This window comes from Polistes dominula, unplaced genomic scaffold (genome assembly GCF_049000335.1).
Source record: "Polistes dominula isolate Pdom_NZ unplaced genomic scaffold, Pdom_raw_medaka contig_18, whole genome shotgun sequence".
In the NCBI taxonomy this organism is placed as follows: domain Eukaryota; kingdom Metazoa; phylum Arthropoda; class Insecta; order Hymenoptera; family Vespidae; genus Polistes; species Polistes dominula.
Window position 1 is genome coordinate 688,636 of NW_028301164.1, and position 22,266 is coordinate 710,901.

At 39.1% G+C, this 22,266-nt stretch overlaps 1 long non-coding RNA gene across 3 annotated transcripts; it reads right to left on the reverse strand.

The window, feature by feature from the left end:
• Positions 1-8,335: 8,335 nt before the first annotated feature.
• LOC149030477 (uncharacterized) lies at positions 8,336-21,410 on the reverse strand. 3 transcript variants are annotated; one of them, XR_016178676.1, is made up of 4 exons: positions 19,944-21,410; positions 18,992-19,224; positions 18,118-18,375; positions 8,336-15,362 (listed from the first exon to the last, which is right to left on the reverse strand). It is a non-coding gene; the product is annotated as an uncharacterized LOC149030477 (long non-coding RNA). The 3 variants fall into 3 exon arrangements; XR_016178677.1 differs by having other exon boundaries at positions 8,338-10,846; positions 11,468-15,362; positions 18,992-21,410; XR_016178675.1 differs by having other exon boundaries at positions 18,992-21,410.
• Positions 21,411-22,266: the final 856 nt, after the last annotated feature.

Here is a 22,266-nt window from a genome sequence, read left to right on the forward strand (position 1 = left end):
GAATTGTTAGATATTGGAAAAAAAAACATTCGACCGAGAAAAAGAGAGCAAAACACGAATAGAAAAAGGCGAGCCGATACTTTGGGCTACAAAACACGTGTCGGTAATTCTGCACAAACAGACCCTATACAACTTTCATTTGCAAGATCGACGACGAGAGAAGCTTGATTGCAATCAACCAAACGTGACCGAAAAATCCGCGCTGCGTTTTTTTATATATATCTTCCTGTCGCGTTGTATACGTTGAAAAGAACTCATTTTTTCCTTCATCCTACGTTTCTACGGTTATCACGATATTTGTGTGTCTTCTCGTTCAGATATCTAAATATATAATACATATTTTATGTCGATCCATCTATCGGAGAGCTCAATAAAGAAACTGAAAAAAAAAGAAAAATAGAAAATAGGAGGAAGAGGAGGAGGAAGGGAATTGACTCTAAGCACAGGAGGTGCACGTATTTGTATATTGCCTGTCCAGCAAAGATAACCACCAACCTAGTCTACCAACTCTCACAGAAACTAACTCACCAATACCAAGTTGGATTGTAGTTCACGTATAGCAACCACTACTAACACTTTGTTGAACCGCAGAATTCTAGCGCGGGGCTTTCGATGATCCGGCGGCTTTTAATAATATTTCCGATCCTTTTTTCCTTCCTCTCTTTCTCTTTTTCTGTCCTATGGTTCTCTCTTTTTTCAATCCTCCCCCCCCCCCAGGCTGCTGTTCGCCACCACGAGTCATAGGCGATTCTCTGTGACATTTTTTGTGCACGATCGCTAAGCCCAAAGTATTGCGCTCTTTTTGAAAGCGATTTGTGAAATATAAATAAACGACAGCCTGAACGACGAAATGACTTTTGCCGTCGTTCCGTTTCCTTTTTTTCTTTTTTTTTTTAATTTCTTTTTCTAATCTCTTATTATTTATATTTTCGCCTAACGCATCTGACGATACTTGGACTACGATAAAATTTTTTCGATTTGCACTTGGTTATACGCACGTGTACATGATATGTGTATATGTTCCACTATCTACGATGATCTTCGTGACGATACAATAAAATATGTAATAATAATTTTCATATTGGAATCGAGTATATCGTATAGCAAACAATCAGTTTACGCTGTTCTATATTTAACTTTTACACCATATGAAACGATAATTTTATATCGCTAATATCCCAAGCATGATATGACGTCCCCATCGATCTTGCGTATATAATGTAAACGTTTTGCTGGATATTAAGCCAAATATGATCTCTCGCGGGCGAATGAATTATTGAATTACCACGGAAATAATTAAATACCAACGTAATATCGTGGCCGCGCATGTACACAATGCAAGTACATTGAAAGTGACCGAGCTAATAGGCTGTTGTGAAAGTTTCTACGCATGCGTTCACGGATTTGACTTCAAATAAACCGTAAAAAGTTTCTCGACTTATGTCAATGATCGTTGATTTATTCTTACCTTCGATATTCCTCCAATTAAATACGCAACTTTTCTATTACACGCACGTATGTTCGCGCGTATGTCATTTCTGACGATAATTTACTTAAAAATCGTAATTTAAATCATCCCTAAAAAAAGAAATAATACAACGTGAAACTTATGATATTGCTTTACATCGTTTACTGATAGCAACAAAATTTATATTTGAAAACAATTTTTGTATGTGACTTCGAATCGGTGATGGTACGTTAAAATTACTTTTTTAAAAGGGCAAAGGAAACAAAACAAAAAGGTAAAAAAGAAAGAAGAAAAATGATATAGATGAGATAAAATATTAAATGAAATAGAAAAGAGAGGGGAAAAAAAGAGAAGAAAAGAAAAACAAGAGAGAAAAAAGAAAGAAGGGAAGAACGGAATAATTTGTCGAACACTGTACGTATCAAATAGAAATCTGTGGAGACTATCCTTAAACGATAGAGAGTAGGTAAAAAAGAGAAAAAGAAAGAGAAAGAGAGGGAGTAGCAACTTTCGGAAAATTTTTTGTATTCTTTTTCTCGCTTCATCTCGTGGACGAATGTTCCCTATATCGTTCTTCGTGTCTGTCCACAGTCAGCTTCGCGTACATTCGAGAGGAGAGAGAATAACTCGATAATCCGAGGAACATTTTTATTCTGCGCTCGGATTTAATAAACCGATAAAATAGATTCTATTATTTGCTATCGTCCGAAGCGCACCGAGAGAGAGAGAGAGAGAGAGAGAGAGAGAGAGGGAAAGAGAGCGTGAGCATACACACATACACTACACGTGTTTAAAATACATACAAACGAGACCTTCTCCAACCACTCGTTGGGAGGAGCTTCTAACTTCGTGAAACTCTCTCGGCACATTTTCAGAGAGAGAGAGAGAGAGAGAGAGAGAGAGAGAGAGACCAATAATATTTTACAAGTTTTTTTCCCTCAATGTCCTCGACAATTGTATATTATTTTTCTCATTCGTTTCGTAAGATATTCAATTGAAAGATAATTCGAAAGTATCTATACTATTCTATTCGATATAATTATTATTTTTCTCGTTAATAAAATTTCCAAGTTTTAGGAAAAGATTCTAATTTTTCTCTTTTCTTTTTTTTGTTTTTGTTTTTTTTTTGTTCTTTTTTTATTTTTATATATTATTTAGTCAGACCATAGGAATACGTTTTCATAAAACGCGTCGTCGTCGTCGTCGTCGTCGAAGCCATCCATCCGAAAAGTCATGTCACAGTTTTTATTCAAAACCCATCGGATGATAGAGCAGCACAGAGGGAGAGAGAGAGAGAGAGACAGAGAGAGAAAGAGAGAGAGAGAGAAAAAGAGAGATAGAGATATAGATAGAGAGATAAAGAGAGTAAGGGAAACCTCAAAAACTCGGTACGACCCAACCGGACGCTTCATTATCCCGAAAACTGCGGAAAGGCGTACATATGATCGCTTTATTCGCATACAAAGTGAGTGGCCGCGTTCTTATGGTTATTTATCGGGCCGTCGACCCTCGAAGAGAGCCACGTTCAACGGGGAGGGTGAAAAAAGGCTGGCCCTCGTGGTGGAAGCGGCAGGCCGACAAAGGAAACAAAAAGAGAGAAAGAGAGAGTGGGAGAGAATGAGATAGAAGAATCGAAATAAAAAAGAGGAAAAAATGAAAAAGGAGTTCGCATATGTGGCGATGGCGGTGGAAGAGTAGAGAGTTGGTGTTGGTGGTGGCGGTGGCGGTGGCGGTGGTGGTGGTGATGGTGGGACGAGCGTTGCCATTTCTGATTGAATCCAGGCTCGAAGCTTATATTTTGTCATCCATTGGCGCCGTCGACGGGTGAGAGTGCAAGCTAAAAGAGAGGAAACGATGACGAGCAAGTGAAAGAGAGAAGAAAAGAGAAAAAGAGAAAGAGGGTGGACGACGCGTCGGTGTTACGAGGGCGGTGGTGCCGAAACAGGAGAATTTCCAGAGACTAAAGAGAGAAAGAGAGAAAGAGGAAAAAAGGGAAGGAAAAAAGAGGGAAAGAGAGAGAGAGAGAGAGAGAGAGAGAGGAAGAGTTCTGGACGCGTTCCGCGGCCGCGTGGCTGGCGAGGGTGCAAGCAGAGCTTGGTTGGATGCGGAGACGAGAGGGGGTTGTTTGCCAACGAGAATTTTAAAATCACGAATTTTTAAAAAGCATCCCGCGGCCAGATTCTCTCCGCTAACGCAGTTACGTAGACCTCGATGCGAATACGTATGCCGTTCCCGTGTTTCTATCTCTCTCTCTCTTTCTCTCTCTCTCTCTCTCTCTCTTTCCTCTCTCTCTCTCTCTCTCTCTCTTACTATCTATCTATCTATCTATCCATCTATCTATCTATCTATCGCACTCTCTCTCTCTCTCTCTCTCTTTCAATGTGTTTCGCGTTTATCCGGCGTATCTGTAAATGCAACTTCGCGGATTGAACCAAAGTCGGCCATTCGGTATTCCTCCGACTGAATTTCGTCGATTTTCGTTGAGCTTCACAATGAATTTCTTCTTTTATCAAACGCTCTCGAATATCTTTTAATATTTTATCAATTGAAAGTTCTTTTAAAAAACGACAACCGAATAATCTTACATATTTCATAATAATATATACAGAGGTTTTATTTTTCTGTAGTTGAAATCGAGCGAAATAAATGTTGGCGTTAAATTGTTCATTATATTTCACACGCAAATCCGATTTTACGAACAATATATTCAAGGAAAGTGAGTAAGAGAAATAGAGGATGAGAGAGAACTGTGGGTGGTTTCGTTTGTTACATTCGCACGTAGAAACATTCGCTCTCATTGTCGTACTTAAATCGTTACGCACGCGACGAGTCCGTGAAAACTTTTATCCATCCCACCTATGGTTGTTGCGTCGGCTTAATGACATTGTACGTTAAATCTAACGGCGTACCTTTATCGTATAGTTTTTCATGCCACGACGGTTTAACGTCAAAAGCTTGTTTTTCTCTATATTCGCAAAAATAATTAGTGTTTACCGAGTAATTATGGCGTACCGGCGTAAAAGCAGAGACACGGAGAAACGGAGAGCGAGAAATGTAGAGAGAAAAAAAGAGAAAACCGTGAAAGAGAGAGATGGAAAGAGAAGTCAAGCGGATATTTAGCAACAGGCGCTTCATGCGAAAATACGCTTTTCGCGGAGCTTCCACTTTATTCGCGAGACAACTCTATTTTTTATTCGCAAATAAATGTGTAGTCCCCTTTGCCGCTCCTCCCGCCCCTTCTGCTATCCCCGGAGCCCAGTTCTCTCCTCACCCCGTCTCCGAGCATTCCCACGTTCCGTGGCTGCCTCGGTCGCCTCTAAAAATAATATTTAACGTACACGTAATGTGGACCCTGCGGGACAGGAGGTATATTTTGACAACGTTGGTACCCCCTGACGACTGCAATGTTTTTGTTCCCTTCGAGCAACATGAACCCGCGGCCTCTCATTCGTTCGTTCGTTCGTTCGTTCATTCGTTCGTTCGTTCGTTAGTTGATTCGTTGGTTCGTTCATTCGCGCGAGTATTCAACTTTGCGAGAAGGAGATGATTAAAAAACGCTACTGTCCTACTATTTATGTTTTACTAACCATTGGCGAGCCTTTGGAGAAGGAGGGCAAAAAAAAGAAGATGAAAAATTCATGCTCTTACGTCCACGTACTTAAGTCGAATTTCAGATTTATCTGAGAAATACGATATTTAATAAAATATAGATATAAATTTGTTGATTTATACAATTTCGATAGAATTTGATATGTGTTTTTCTCTATCGCGAATATATATAAATTATACTTTATAATTTATATTTCAATAGGAAAAATATAGAAAGTGTGAATTGTGTGTGTGGGTAGGATTAAGAAGGTTAGATCTGTCCGTTTTCGAAAGAGGAAAAAGGGACCACCACGGTTCAAGAAATTCATTCATACGTACATAATTCGATATACATAGATGCGCATAAAATGAACACAGTCGGTGTAAGAAAGATAGCGAGAATCTAACGGAACGTTCCACGTATGGGTAAAAATATATCAGCATGCATGTGTATTTCTGCATAAGTATAGGCTCGTATTCGATCTACATGGTAGATTCAAAAATATAGAAACGAGGAAGGAAAAAAGGAAGAGAGAGAGAGAGAGAGAGAGAGAGAGAGATGGTTGGAGGAAAAAGGGAGAGATTCTAAAGTATAAAAATATCCCATAAAAGATACTTTGAATTTTATATTTCCTTCGAAACGGTCAACATTTAAATGAGATGGCCGAGCTATCGATCGATCTGGTCGAAACTGCCTTCCTGGCTTTTTCTGCTTTCACCGAATATCCAAGGGATGAAATCTTATCAAGAGGGTAACTTGAAAATGAGATGTTCGCGAATTTACCAAGGGTGACTTCGTCAAATGAACATTCGGCTTGGTAGTACCCCTCGCAACTTTCGATGTTTAATTCTTCCCTTTTCAAAAAAGTATTTCGTCATCGTTTTTAGATAATCTTTATATTATAATACAAAATATTAAATTATTTATTTCAAGATACTTTTTATTACAAAAAAAAAATAATTAAATAAATAATATATTACGATTCGTTGTCATGAAATATAATTTTGATTTATTCACTCGAAAATAAAGACCTGGATACGTATAGAAAAATTGAACTTTTTTGGTAATCAGCGAGATGTCCGGCTTTTGGTCCCTTTTATTCACTTCGGCTTTGAACAGATTTTTCGAAGAATCAGCAGCGTGTATGGATGGGTATGCACGATCGAAACATCATACGCGTCATTCATTCCGGCCTTTAAAGCACAAATTCACCTCTTCCGTCTCTACCTCTGCCTAACCATTTTCAGCCCTTCGTTTTCATTTTTATAAATAAAGGATAATGATAATATTTTATAAAAATATACATTATACCGTAATAATATGTGTATGCATTGAATATACGTAAAAAAAAGAATATATATATGTATCGTATTTGTAATAAAAATAAGATTTTGTCAAATGTAAGACAAATTTATTTTCCGTTAAAATAACTAAACAGAAAAATGGATTAAGAGAAAGTAAATTATTATCCAAGATTTAAACGTGCGTACATGTGTAGGATGTTGGTAAATAACGAATGTATGCGAAGATTAAACGAGGTGAAAAAGAAGAAAACAGATCAAAAGTGACAATAAGAAGTGGGAAAAGACTGAAAAAGAAAAGAGAAAAGAAAAAAAAACAGGAGGAAAAAAGAGAAAAGAAAAAAGAAGAAAGGAAAAAAGGGAGAAAAAGAGAGAAAGATAGATAAAGGAGACATGGTCGAGGGAGCAAGGACGAAAGCCGTGGAGGAAAAGGGTCGGCGCTTTTCCAATAATCTCCGCAGCAAAACGCGATTTATACGAAACGGTAAACTTAATAACGCAATTTCGCGGAGGACACGCGGCGCTGTCGGCATCGAGCAATTTAAATAAACAAATTATAAATATTCGCCCGCGCAAAACCACCTCAGCATGAATAATCATTACGTCGTAGAGAGATAGGAGGCAAGGCACTGGGCCGATTCGATTGATTAAATTTTTAATAATTCATTTGCATTCGACCGCGCGCATACCATCGTTCCACCCCCTTGGTGTCTCTACATCCCTTCACCCCTTTCCTCCTATCACCACCAACATCTCCTCCTCCGATTCGCCACGCTTCTCCGTGGACTTCGCTCTCTTTCTAACCCCCCACCATCCCTTCTCTCTCTCTCTCTCTCTCTCTCTCTCTCTTCTTCTCTACGCTGCGTGTACCTTCTCTGCCTCTTTAATATATTTTTAAATTACATTTTTAATTAACGCCATAAATGAATTATCGATTGTTTCGCTCTTAACCGTGGCTGGAAGCGCTGGGTTTATTACTAATGCGACCCGAACGAGTTCTCTCGTTGCATCGAAACAAATTTCCGGAGAGAATCGAAGAAATACGTCCGAGGGACGTAAAAAGTATCTTTTTTCTTTTTTCTTTTATCGAGCATCGATCTCCTTCGATGAAGATCAACGTTTCCTTTTCCTTTTTTTCTTCTCTTATATGTTATATATATATATTCTTTTTTTTAATCGAAATACCAAAAACGATAAAGGTATGTATAGGTACTTATTGACTTTAAGTACCACGGTGCTATTCGTGATCAAGCTCGATTAGGCTAGGACTTTTCAAGCGAGTATGTCAAGATTTTTAGATACCTTCGCGACGAGAAGGAAAGGCTAGGTTTGGCTTTCCCTAGTCTGGATAACGAGCAAAGTTACACTTAGTTAACGCTACTCAGTTGATTACCTTTCCAATCGACACGATGTTTGCAATCAGCCAGGTTTGATTAGGTTGGTTACAGTCTCTCGAACTCCGCGTGCACGTCCAAACGTATAAAACTTCCCTTTTTCCACGAGAACTTTCGCGTAAATAGGGAGAGAACATTCCACGACTGTGAACGTATAAAATTGCAAATAATCAAGAAGATTTAACGGCATCTTTCTTTCTATTCGTTCAATGTTACAAGGAAATGTACAAAATATTCATGTAATTATTTATTATACATTCAACCCGATTAGAAATATATAAATTATTATGTAATTAAGAATGAAAAATTCGATTAATCCGATTATTTTCACTTTGAAATAGGATATTTATTGATCACATACTTACTGACCAAATATTTTATATATTTTTTAAATATATACTACACAAGTATATCGATAACGCAACCGTTGACCAGTAATTTCGATCAAATCTACAAATTTTTATTTTGGTTTCTTCGTGAAAATAAAAAAGAGAAATAATACAAAAAAATATTGTCCATCACTCATAAACGATATATATATATATATATATATATATAAAATATCATGTGGGCACATCACACGTGTTAGAAGTGAAACCTTCGAAAAACGAAGTTTCGAGAGAAAGAAACGACTGCAGAATATAAGGAGTAGGATAATTGTTGGGTTTATTTGTTATAATATTATTATTATTATATTATTGTTATCACATTAAAAAATTATTATAGGTTTTATTAAAAACATATATAAATAGATAACATATTAAACAGTAAGCAAGTTCTCAATTCAAAGAAATGACACGAGTTGCTTCTGGTAACTTAAAAATGCATGGAAACAAGACACCTCTGTTAGTCTAGTAAAAACCTCACAACTTTTCGAAAAAAACCTCACTACTTTTCGGAAAAACCTTCTTTCCGATAAGTCCGTAGGGTCTTTCCGATAAATCTGTAGGGTGTGTTTAATTAGGCCTCGTAGAAGAGTCTCGTAAACAAGCCTTGTTAAAAAGCCTCGTAATCGAGTTTCTTGTATTTACAAACCTTTCTATTTTATTGAAAAATTAGTATAAATTTCCTAAATACGCAAACATTTTAATTAAAAAACATGTTTTTGGATATTTATAAAAAAAGTATATAAATGAAACAATGTTGTCTAATTCTTTTTCTCTCATGTATCTTATAATCAATTTTTTTTTTGTAATATTTTGCAGACAATACAATTATTTTATTCTATATATTTCATAATCATTAATAAGAATAATATCTACGAAATAAATAATTTAATAATAATTTTTAAATAAAATAGAAACATTTTTAAATAGAAAAGAAATGACACGTTTGGTAGAAAAAAAAACATACCACGCTCCTTCCTTGTTTATGTTGACCGTCGTTTCGTTTGGACGTTATACTTTTGTCGCATACCTACGTGCTTATCTCTGTTTATTCTTTTACCCTTCTATCGCTCCTTCCTTCAAACATTTCGAGTATCGAAGGAATATGTGTGTACGCGCTTTGTAGTATGCAGTCGCACACAAACACACACATATACAACTAGGAGCGATAACTACGAAGCATAGCATAAAGAGGAGACCTAGAATAGGAAAAACTGTATAGCTATATTCCGTCTTATTCCCTCGCAGTCTACATCCTATGTTTGTCTCTTTTTCTCTCATTATGTAGTATGGCAGCCGTTTCATAGCTTCGTTACATAGCTCCGTTTCCGTTTATTTACTTTTCAGATCACTCCCATTCTATAGAAGTTTTCACTTCAATAAATTAGAATAATGACGAGAATCTCGATCACTGTTAAGTGCTTTTTGCATGATTACCAATACGAAAAATGATCGTGGAACAATTTTTTTTAATGGATAAAGATACGATATATATATATAGCATTCGTATCGATTGACGAACGAATTTTCATACACATTTGACTTTCACATACTACTGCGTATTATGGATTGATATCACTTCTATTAATGTACATCTTTCACAATATCAGCAGAGAGTTTTCATCGGACATGTACACACAATTTGGCGCGGCCAAATTTGGCAAATATTTTAATACCGTTTCATCGATCTGAATTATTACGCGTCACAGTGCACCGTCGAGGTAGATTTAAGGTACTGAAAGATTCATTTGATATCACGCGACGGTACAGTTTCGATCTGTTCGTCTATGAGTCAAAACGATCTACACCATTACAAAGAATTTATTCAATCTTGTCTCAAAACGCTAGAATTATTTTCAATGATAACGAACAAAAGAAATCTCTCAAATGAATTATAAGTTTTGTGATTTTTTCTTTTTTTTTTATGTTAAACAAAATAAACTAAAAAATATTTAAGATACTCAAACGTGTAACAAGACGAACAAATTCGATCCTAAATCTAAAGTTAATATTTAAGACAAATTCGAGCAAACATATTTCCTATATATGGAAGGCAAGACGGAAAGGAGATTTCTTCGTTCATGAACTGAAACGAAGTCATCGATGTATAAACACACATACATACATATATATACGAGTATATTATATATGTATTTTATATAATATAGATATCTATATATGTATGTACGCAAAGGTTATCGCATGCGAATAGGGAGAACGTGGGATCGAAATCCGAATCTCATAACTTCCGGTCCGACGGCGGTTGACTCAATATTCAAGATGACCATCGGACGGGACGGATGTGACGTCATGCTTCGTCGCCGCCTCAAGCCATATTAGATCGAGGAGTTTCATATTGCTTCACAGTGAACTCGAGATTTCGTCGACTAGGAGTTTATCTATGGTTCAGCTCGTCTCGTAATAATGTTCATTGGAGACGAGAATAGTCACTGCTACCACCACCACCATCGTCGTCGTCTTCTTCTTCGTCCTAGTCGTCCTAGTCGCCCTACAGGACTTTACCTTTCTTCTTCTTCTTCTTCTTCTTCTTCTTCTTCTTCTTCTTCTTCTTCCTTTCTCCCCTTCTACCTATCAAACCTCCCAATCTTCCTTGACCGTCCATCCTCCTACACTACCTTCATCGTCCTTTCGTCTTTAGAACGTAGACATTAATGACGTCGATTGTGAAGAAGTTCCTCGTCCCAAACCTGCAAACAGTAAGACCCTTCAATTCTACACCCTCTCTCTCTCTCTCTCTCTCTCTCTCTGTCTGTCTCCTCCCTACTCTCTTCGAATTACAATGCTTCTTCCTTTCGATAAACAACTATCTGCTATGCTTCGGACACATCGATTTTGCCACCAGGAAGAATGGATTTATAAATGGAGACATTGATAGGAGTTAGTTAGGACCTTCCAATAGAATAAGAGGAAAGATCCTGTCAATATTTTCTATACCCTGTAAATTTATTGTACGTATCCTATTAAACAACTCACAAGCAACGTTTTGTTAAATAAGATCTAGTCAATGAATATGATTCATTTTTATCTATTCTTATAAATTACAAATTACTTAGCAATTATTTTGATTGAATATAATTTAATCTATAAATATTCTTTTCTAATAATGATGAAACATTGTAAAAATATCGCCTTGTAACATTATTGTAACTTTGAAAAAAGATACTTTTGTAGCCATTCGCGTTAATCCGAGCATTCGTAAAAGTACTTAACTTCAATCGACGTTTCAACGATCTCCCCTTTCAAAGGTAGACACGAGTAAAGAACGAACGGGTCGGTACTTCGGTGCAGGCGCACCGAAGAAAACTGACCTGCCTCTAAAGTGGCCCCAGGCGACAGTTTTTTGTCCGCATTCCGGGCAAGGCCGCAAGCGTGGCCTCAAGCCGATTCCAAGAATCTATCTGGGTCACTGGCACGTCGTTTTCTGTAAAAGTATTCTGCAAAGAAAATCTTACGACTTATCTCTATGAATGGTGCAACATTTTTCGATTTTTCCCAATCGAAAGTTAGAAAATGATGTTTCAAGGTTCCTTTCAAAATGTTTTAAGAAATAAGGGTGTAGATTATTTTATCTCTTTATTTCATCTTATTTAGTTACATTTGTACAAGATTTTCTAGATAATTACGAAGAGGAATTATTGGTTTAAATGAAATAATAAATTTTAAAAAGATTTCGTGTACGATAAACCAAATAGACAATAGCAAACAAGAAAGAATGAAAACATTCCAAAGACAGCAAAACGGATCCTTCAAGATCTACAAGTTTGCAATTTTCTTCTTGTTTAAAGACGAAGGATCATTTAAGGTTGACACCTAAGTAATACGTTGCCGTCGGATAGTCCATCGTTGTAAAAATTCCTTTGGTGTTGTTAGTCATGGGGACGCGCCGGCGCGCGCTCGCTTGTCGAATGGATGGATGGACGGACGGACGGACGGGCGGCAGTGCGCACCCGAAAAAAAAATCATTTGCACGGTAATTCGAAGCCTGGATTTCAGTCGATAAAAGGATGCACACACGCCGCGGCGCATACAGAGGGAAGAAACAAATGAACAAATTCGCGTTTCAGAATAATGCCCGGCAATCCCATCTACCCGCCTCTCTACTATCCACCTGCCCCCTGTCCCCTCACCTCCTCCTCCTCCTCCTCCTCGTTCCTCTCACTGTCCTCTCTAACTCTTTCCCTTTCTCTCTCTCTCTCTCTCTCTCTCTTTCTAACTCGTACACTTCGTACTCGGTGGCCGCAAGCCCCTCGCCGCTGTCCAAGCGAGTCGTCGTCCATCTCTCTCTTTCTCTCTCTTCGTTTCTCTCAAATTCGTTGGACGTCTCTCTCCTGGATCTCCATCTCGCTTGCACCCATAACTCGATGCGCGACCGTAGCTATTCCCCGCCTGCACCACTACCGCACAGAGCCGCGCAACTCCACAACCCTACTTTTTTCATTCCGTCCTATCAATTGATCAGGTTTTAAATTTCCGCGTCCATCCGAGCCGCGCCTGCTCCTCCACCACCTTCTACGTTTCCTCCTCCTCCTACTCCTCTTCCTAGTCTCACCATCGCCTCCACCCAAACCACCCATCTACCCACCGATCAACCTCTCTTCTTCCGCCTCGTGCGTCTCTCGTCGTCCATACACCTCTACCTCCAACTCCACCTCCATCTCCACTACTACTACTACTACTACTACTACCAGCATCACCATCACCATCACCATCACCATCACTATCACCAATACCAACACTTTTCTACATCTACCACTACTACAACGTAGCAATCGTATCGCCCGATCTTCACTCTCTTTCTCTCTCTTATTCTCTCGCGCTCTCTCTTGCTCTCTTCCGTACAGTCTCTCTCTCACTCGCTCCGGCACGCTCTCTTACTCTCTGTTTAATTAAAAGGACACATTAAATTATTTTTTCAATTGAACCCTCCATTGTTACTCGCAGACTGCTGATTCTATCCAATCGTTCTCTTTTCTATCCCCTTTTACCACTCGCTACTCCAACCGAAGCTACTCCCCCGCTGCCACCCCCGACAACCTCCTCCCCAACCCCGTCCCCCCCGTTCGATACTGCGAATTCTTTTTCCTCCTTTTTTTTTCCGTTAGCGTTAGAAGCTTTGTCCGGCTACGCCTGCGCCCTTGTGTACGACTCGTACGCGAGAGCGTAAATATTCCCAGCGACCAACGGTGCCCGAATTGATGGTGGGTTGCTTTTTCGGGGGGTGGTAGGACTAGGGGGCCTAGAGGGGTGCCGAGACAAAAAGGGGAGCGATTTTCTATTAATTGGGAAATAGCAAAATGCGCGGACTATCGAGCACCTTGATGGCCACGACCGGTGGCGTGCGTCGAAATAGTAGGAGGAACGGACCCTCCCTCCTGCAACCCCTTTTCGTACTCCTCCTAGTGGGCTGGAGGGTACTGGGTGTGGCGACAATTTTTTCAACGACGGGATTTCGTTACTCGTTCGTACTCGTTAAACGAATTCGACGGCTTTCGCGAAATTGGGAATGAGAGGGCCCGGTAGTCCGTCCGCCTGCTCGCCAGGTACCGTCGAGATATTTCGCTTACCTCTTTTTTATCTTTTTTTTATCTTTTTTTTTCTTTTTTTTTTTACCTATCCCAGAGAGTAACTACAACCGACGGATTCCGTTTAAAGATCTTTAGAACAAGAAATAGGTCAATTTATTGCCAATCAAATTTGTAGATGAAATGAATTGTATCTAATTTGTCTCTTATTTATTTGTAAACAGTTAATCGAATAATTTTTTTATCCGTTAGATAGAAAAAAATGTAACATTAAATGCGTATATGCATGTCATGTATACGATTATTGTCCTTTAGGACAGTCTTGTCCATTAAACATTCAGAATCTACGAAAGCTTCGGCTTATCTTCAGGATGAATTCTCGGAATCAGAACACGACGTTTGTCATCTACAACGATAGAACCAGGATTCTCGATTACTGACTGTCAATTACGATGTTAATTGATTCCATTTGATTTCCCAACCCTTTCCTGGACTCTTATTGAACATCATAAACTTGTCTTTGTTCCCGTCAATGTGTGGATATCATTATCAAACGGCAGTCTTTGACGTGGGAAAGAGCGGGTTGCCGGTTCCTCCGACAATGGGAGTAGATGATAGAGGAATGAGGAAAACGGAAAAAGGGTGAAACAAGAGACGAAGAGAAGTAGAGAAGAGATACGGAAGACCGTTGGTAGCATATCGGTTACTCGATACGCAAAGCGAAGTAATTAACGCGTTCCGATATTATTTAGAAAATTCCTATTTTAATCATCGGATTCCATTGGCCAAACCACATGGTCTCTCTGTTAAAAACATTTTCATAGGTAAACATTAAAGATTTCTCCTATTTCGATTTATATATAAATAATGTTTTATATATATTTTTTTTTTAAATCCAATTAATGACTTCGATCCGTTGAATTAACGCAAACAAATGAGTTTATTTCCTTCTTTTTCTTTTGACGTTTCGCTGTCGAGAATTCCCCTTCGAAATATTGATATAATAAATAACGTGAATAGATATTATATTAGATACACACAAGTACGTCTTTCTCTTTTTCCCTTTTACAAGAGATATGTTATTAATAAAATAATAATAATAATAATAATAATAATAATAATAATATGCATCATTTCCGTATGATATCTGTGATGTCAAATGAATGAGTGACTCGTCGATACTTTCTCTATTCTCCATCAGAAATAATAAACAGCACGAAGCTTCTGCTTTTATTCAATCAGTGATTTTTAAAAGATACGCTGGAAAAATTTTTACCAAATGAATTTATAATCCCTCGTAGAAGGACACGATTATTAGAAAATTATTTCATTTACGTTTGTTTAATCAGTCAAAAAGACCAATGTAATTACTTGCAAAATTATTTTTTGTACAAAATTATTACATACAATTTCTTACCTTTGACCCTTAGCAACGTCAACTTACATACAAAAATGAATCCTTTACCTTCTTCTTCTTCTTCAATTTTTTGTCTCCGAAAGTAACATCTCGTCGAAGAAAAACTAGTGTCCGTCCCTTTAGCGAAAAGGGAAGTCCTGTGCTTGTGGAAAAATTGAAAGCGAACTTTCGGCGCCTACGATCTTTCACCCTTTAGATTGGACATTTCCATTAAGGATCACGGTAATCAGGAGCTTGGCCATTGTCCAAGATGGAACGACGACTCTGCAAAAGAAGAGGATAAGAGGGTGAACGTAGGATGGAAAAGGAGGAAGAGTTTTCGGTGATTCCAGGCTGGGAAGGTCGGTTCTGGTTAAGCCATCTTTCTCTTTCCTTTTTTTTTCTTTCCATCCCTCTTTTTATACCCTAAAGGCAAAGGAGAGAAATAGAGAAAGAGGGTGAGACTCTGAAGCAGCAAGTCGTGCTTGGCTACATCGGTAATTCGGGAAAGCTAATTAAAACTTAACTCTCGCAGGTAGAAGAGAACCCTCACCCCCACTACCCACCTCACCCCTCTTCCAGCCTCGCGCATCTCTTCTACTCGTTCCTCTTCTTTTTATCTCTTCTACTAACTCCTTTCCTCTTTCTCCTTTTTCTTTTTCCTCTTCTTCCTCTTCTTCTTCTTCTTTTTCCTTTACTTTTACTTTTACTTTTACTTTTATTTCTTCATCCCTTTCTTATTCTTTTATTTCTTCTTTTTCTTCTTATTCTTGTTCTTGTTCTCTTACTTTTTCTTCCATTCGACGAAGCAGAGTCTTTACCTCGGTAACCGAGACAACCACCGTCGAGAAGTTAACTGAGATGAAAACCAAGCCCAAAGAGCGAGAGAACCAGCTCATTACATCTCTCGACCCTCTGTGATCCTTTTCCGCTATTTTTACTATCCAAGTTGAGTCCCTTCTTCGATTGTCTTCGCGATAGCAAATATTTTCTTTCTTTCTTTCTGTCTTTCTTTCTTTTTCTCTCTTTCTCTTGCATTTTACTATCTTACCACCTCTGCATATTCCGAATTGAATTAATTGTTAGACGATCTTCCCCGAATTTTATCTTCCTTTCCTCCTTCTTTCTTACCTTTTCTGAATTTTAGATATCTTACTTCGAAGTTAATAAGATAGAATTTCTCCCTCGTAATCGTAACAAGTTGCAGATAAAGTGATACTATCTTTATTGCTTTCTCTTTATATCTTTCTTCATTCTCTCAGTTCATTCTTCTTCTTTTTGGAAACATTTTAAAAATTGAAAAAAAAAACGATCAAATTACTTTAATAAAATTAATGAAATTAATTTCGATAGAAAAATAGAAAATATTGCAACGATCATTTATTTATTTGCATGAACAAAAGAGACGATGAAAATACTATATGAATAAGAAAGAAAAAAGAAGAAGAGAATAATATAAAAAAATTAAAAAAAAAAAAATTTAGAAAAGAAAAAGAAAGAAACGATTTATACGTTTTGTTAGTTATCCAAATCTGCCTTACTCTATTACAACTCTTCTCTTTCCTACGGTTGATGGAATTAGCAAGGTCGACGAGGAAGAAAAAGAAAACGAAGAGAGAAAAGAGATGAAAAAGAGGGGACAACGATATGCATCGTTCGCGGTATCCGTCCGATCTGCGGTATCCGCATGGAAAGCGATTCATCAAAAGCTTTTCCCGCTTTCCCTCCGCTTTAGCGGCCGGATAACGAAATATTACGCAGCACCTTTCGTGAGAAGCATGGGCTCTCTCGCTTACCTACACCTATGTATATATATATATTTATATAGCGATCCTTTTCTTTTATACCGTTCGTATCTCTATACATATTTATATTTATATGTACACGTATACCATATGCATATATACATTATATATATACAATACATATATGTATAAAATATTTGAATTTATCTATCTATCTATCTATCTATATATATATATGTATATAATACATATGTGTAAATACGATACAAACACAAGTGAGCTGCGTAAAATCACACGCGTGTCCACCTTCTAAGCGGATACGCGGAAAACGAAGTGCGGCCTCGTAGATGGATAAACGTTAAAACGTCAGTAACTCACGATCGTGTGCGCTTGCACCCTCTTTTCTCTTCATCTCTCCTTCTCTGGATCCTGTTCGGTCCAGTCCTGGTCCCTCTCTCGCTCTTTACATCCTCATTTTTTTCTTCATTTCTTTTTTTTTTTTTTTTTTGTTTATTTCAAACTCTACCTCTCCGAAACGAGAAACGGTAGAAAGACAGAGACAGAGAAGAATGAACGAACGAACGTACGAACGAACGAACGAACGAGAAAGAGAAAGAGAAAGAGAAAGAGAGAAAGAGAGTGAGTAAAAGAGCGAGGGAAAGGGAAAGAGAACGAGAGAGGCTTTGTGCGCGATGGTATATGCATTGTGTACATCCTGCAGGATGTACATCTAGATCAATAGCATTGGAAATTATCCAAACAAATTATCGATAGAGCGAAAAAAGCCGAGCCCCGACCAACCGAACGAACCGTACGAGGCGCTACATCACGCATAGACGGTTGGTGCGAGTGGATGAGAGAGAGAGAGAGAGAGAGAGAGAGGGATAGAGAGGGAGAAAAAAGTGAGGATGAAAGAGTGAGAAGGGTGGATACAACAGGAGTACGCTATCGAGAGAGAGAGAGAGAGAGAGAGAGAGAGAGAGAGAGAGGGAGAGTGCACATGAGAGGAAGTGAGACAGAGAGGAGCGTATTAAAAAATAAAAAATTGCCGTACATTTTTCAGGCATTAACGTGTGCGTGGGTGGGTCGGGGTCGTTGCTGGGCGAAATAGGAAGAGGAGAGGTGGAGAGAGAGCGACGATTTGGTGGACAAGGGGAAGGGCTTTTGGCGGGAGAGGAGTGTAGAGAAAAAAATGCGAAAAAAAGCGAGAAAGGGAGAGAGAGGAGAGAGAGAGAGAGAGAGGAGAGAGAGTGAGAGAGTAGAACTCTGGTGTCCAGCCCCTGGTTACCACGTACCAAGCCAGAGAGAAGGGTGGTTACGGGGTCGGGGGAGGAATGGACACCTCTACGTACATGTCTCCTCTCGATTGGCCTGCCATAACCACCGCCAACCACCCTCTGCCTTCCCCCTTTAACCCTTTGACATCCTCTTCGTCGTAGCCCAAGTGTCTCGCGAAGCCAATTCGCAGGGCACAGTGTTTAAGGGAATTTTTCCAAATTAACTAATGTTCGACAGGTCTGCCTGCATTTGTTTCCCCCTAACCTCTCTTGTCCCTTCGATTTCATGAAAAAAAAAGAAAATCGATTATTTTAATTAAAAATATATTTAATGTATATGATGCTGTTGTTTTAGTTTTCGTAAAATGTTTTTTAAGTAGTATTGTTTCGACGATTATACAAATTTATTTTAAATCTCGCGATCATATGTGAAAGAAAAATAATATGTTAAATTTTTTAATATTTACAACCTTGATTATTTGAGTAAAATAAGAAAGTTCTCTATGAAACATAAAGAAGTACGATAGGAAAAAAATGTGGAGGGTTTGTGTCGCAGGGAATATCGTTCGTGGTCCTCGCTTTTCGTCGCGTTTGGCGGCTGGCGTAAAAATTACGTCGACTAGAGTTTATTTGTCCGGAAATGGCGGTGCCCCGGGGGTGGTGCTTGCACGGTTATAGGTGCGGGGTAGAAAAAAGGGGACTGGCGTAGATGGTGGAGAGGAGGGTGGAGACAGAAAAAGTGAGAGAAAGAGAGAGAAGGAGAGAGAGAGAGAGAGAGAGAGAAACGGAGAGAAAAAAAGATCGGCAGAGAGGGAAAAAAACGAGAGGAAACGAAAGAGAGAGAGAAAGAGGTGGATGTGAATAGAGAGAAAGAGAGGATGCACGTACGTACCTACATACACGGCTTGGTTGATGTATTGCGTATTATTTGTGTGTTGCGTTCGTTGCTGCATTGCGCGCTTTTTTCTGCTCCCACCGCCTATTATTTATTAGCACTAACGTGCAATTGTATTGATCTGCAATATACCACCCGCCCGGTACCACCCACGCCGATGGATTTTTTTTCCTCTTTTCCAGGATGTATCCGGATCCGCCGTGGGGATGGAAGTCCGCTACGATTGGCCCCTATGATGGAGGAATCGCTGATGCTACACTTTGCAAAACGACTTTGTCGTTCCGCCATCGAATGCCGTTCAATTGCTTTTCTTCGCCGATCGAATTTCGTGCCTGCTATTAAAGCTTTCGATGTAGATCGAGATTTATTGTTCGTTAATGTTTTCCCGCGATTATATGAGATCAACGGTAGTATCATCCTATGGTTTACCATAGATCATCTTGAATTTTTACCAAATGATAGAGTTAGAAATTTGTTTCTACAACTAAAATCTCAACAAAATTCTTTTCTTTGCTGCTCGTTGTAACTATAGTTCATCATATTTTTGGCTAAAAGTAAAAGAGTTATCTTTCTATTGGAAATATCACGAGTACAAAATTGAAGAAACGATATAATAATGTCCTATATGACAGTACTTAAGTACGTGAAATGTCTAATGACGAAATCTCCAAGATGATAAATGAAAAATCATTGGACTTTTTAAAGAACTCCCGCCCGGTCCCGTTTGACTGATCTCGATCAGCATGGGAAAAAGCGACAGGATGACATCGGTGGGGAGATATCAACAAAGTAAATCCGTTCGTGGAGCATCGGCTAGCGCTATTATATCGTCATCACAACGATACATCGGAAAATCAACAGGGTAACGATACACCCAAAGCCGAGCCAATTCCTGAGAGAGAGAAAGATGAAAATTGAGAGAGAGCGAAAAAGAGAGAGGTACACATACTCTGACAAAGAACGGGTCCCACGTGGCGAAATACAATAGCCTCGGTATGCGACCTCAACCCCCTCTTCAATCCCGACAAAGCCACGTACCCTCTTCGTAGTCGTCTATCTCTTTCTCTCTTTCTCTGTAATTCCCGCTGTCCTCCTCGCGCTTCACCGAAAACACAGTCAGTCAGGCGGAGAGAGTTAGGTCGGTGGTAGAGGGTAGTAATAGTAGTAGCAGCAGCAGTAGTAGTAGTAGAGTAGTAGTAGTAGCAGTAGCAGTTAGTAAAAGGAAAAGGGTGATGCCAATGTCGATGGTGGTAGTGATGGTGGTAGTAGTAGTAGTGGTGGAACCCGCGAAACTGACCGTGCGGGTGGTCCGCGCGTTGCGTTGCATTGCGTTGATGTAACTAAATGATTGGGTAAATGATTCCACAGCGTGCCGCGAATAATTGAGTGGTGCTGGTGTGGGCGATGACTGTTGCCGATGCGCATTCGTGTATGTATCTCACTCTCTCTTTATCTCTCTCTCTCACACTCTTTGCATATCCGTCTATATCTATAGATTTTATATGTGTATTGGAATGTAGGTATATACATTGATATCAATGTGTTTCCGTATCATCGAGGGTGAACCGTTCACAGAGAGTACCTCCACATAGACGAGTCACGTGGAGAGAGGGTTAACGTGGTCGGTCAGCCAGCAGCCGGTCACTCTCTCTTTCTCTCGATCTCTCGCTTTCACGTTTGCTCGCACGCGCGTGTATGCACGCTCGAGAATGTGTGCGTGGCACGCGCGGCCCACAGCAATGACGACGAGTCATCCACGCTAGAACACCTCGTTTCTCTCGTGGCACTCGCTCCCTCTCATCCTCATCCTCTTTTCTCTCTCTCTCTCACTCTCGCTCTCTGCGGCCACGCATATTCCATCTCGCTTGCTGACTGTCCACCTCTCGCTCGCACAGAATACCTCGCTTGGTATATTTCTCTCGCTCGTACTACGTGCACGCTTTCGAGTGCATAGGCGAAGAGAGCGTATCTGTCGCGACCGTGTCATGATTTCGCGTTTGTTTACACCCTCACTCTCTCTCACTCATTCACTCTATCTTCCTCCCTCCACCTCTCTCTCTCTCTCTCTCTCTTGCTCTCTCGCACGCTCTGCGGTCGGGTGTTGGCAAATTTGCGTGGCCGCGGGGATATGTTTTCGTTTCCAATGATTTATGCGGGCAAATGGGTCGCGCGAGCGTGAAAGTGTCATGCTCAACGTTATCGATGACGGCTATCGATGCTCTGCATCGATGTTCTCTCGAGAATGCATTTCGACGTTTCCGAGAACCAATGACTTTTTTACTTACTCTTATCATAAGATGATTTTGCAAGGATCAATGATGATGATTGATTAGAATCATTTTTTTTCTACGATAAGACAGTTTTGTTTTAATTGTCATACGTTGATTATTGTCTTCCTAGACAGTTCTTATTTCTTAACGAGCAACTTTCATAATGTTATCCCTTCAATGGAAATAATAGAATTTATTTGTAGGAAAAAAAAAAACTTTTGATGAAAACAATTTGATTTCTCGTTCGGTGAAATTAAAACGATCGTACTCAGGAGATCAACGTTTGCACATTATTCCTTCTAGGTTTTATTATTATTCCTCCTAATCGTTCCGGACGTGGATACGTTCCCGTATTCGCGAGAAGCGTTTCAAGCGAGTGACAGCACCGGGGAAAAAATGAAATCGAGTTTCTGCCTGACAGAAGTGGGGTTCGTAATTTAAAAAACAATGGATGCTAAGGCACAATGAGGCCAAATGAGATAGGGGATGGTTCGTTGGGAAGGAAGGGTGTGGAACTGCACAAGGATAGGGGGTGAGCTTGAAATCCTATACTGGACGAGGGGAAGGGTGGATAAAGTGTAGGTGGTCAGGATGGCTTCTAGTGAAAAGTTCAAACGAGTCTCGTATTCGAAAAGAGGACAAACTTTGATGACACGTCATATTATTTTCAACATTTCCCCCCCTTCCGCTTCAAATTTTATTACCAACATTATATTTACGTTTAAATAATAACAATAATAATAATAATAATAATAATAATAATAATAATAATAATAATAATAATAAAACTAATAAAAATATTTACGATTTTTATTGTGTTAAACGAAAATTTATAAATTAGAGGAAAATCAATGAAAGTTTTACGAGACATCCTGAACCATAACTAAACTTCGTTTATAAATCCTTAAACAGTAGGAAACTAAAGTAATACGTTTTAATTTCAAATTAGTGGCATTAAATCTTTGGTTCTTTGTTCAAAACATATCACGCCGTTTGAAGTAA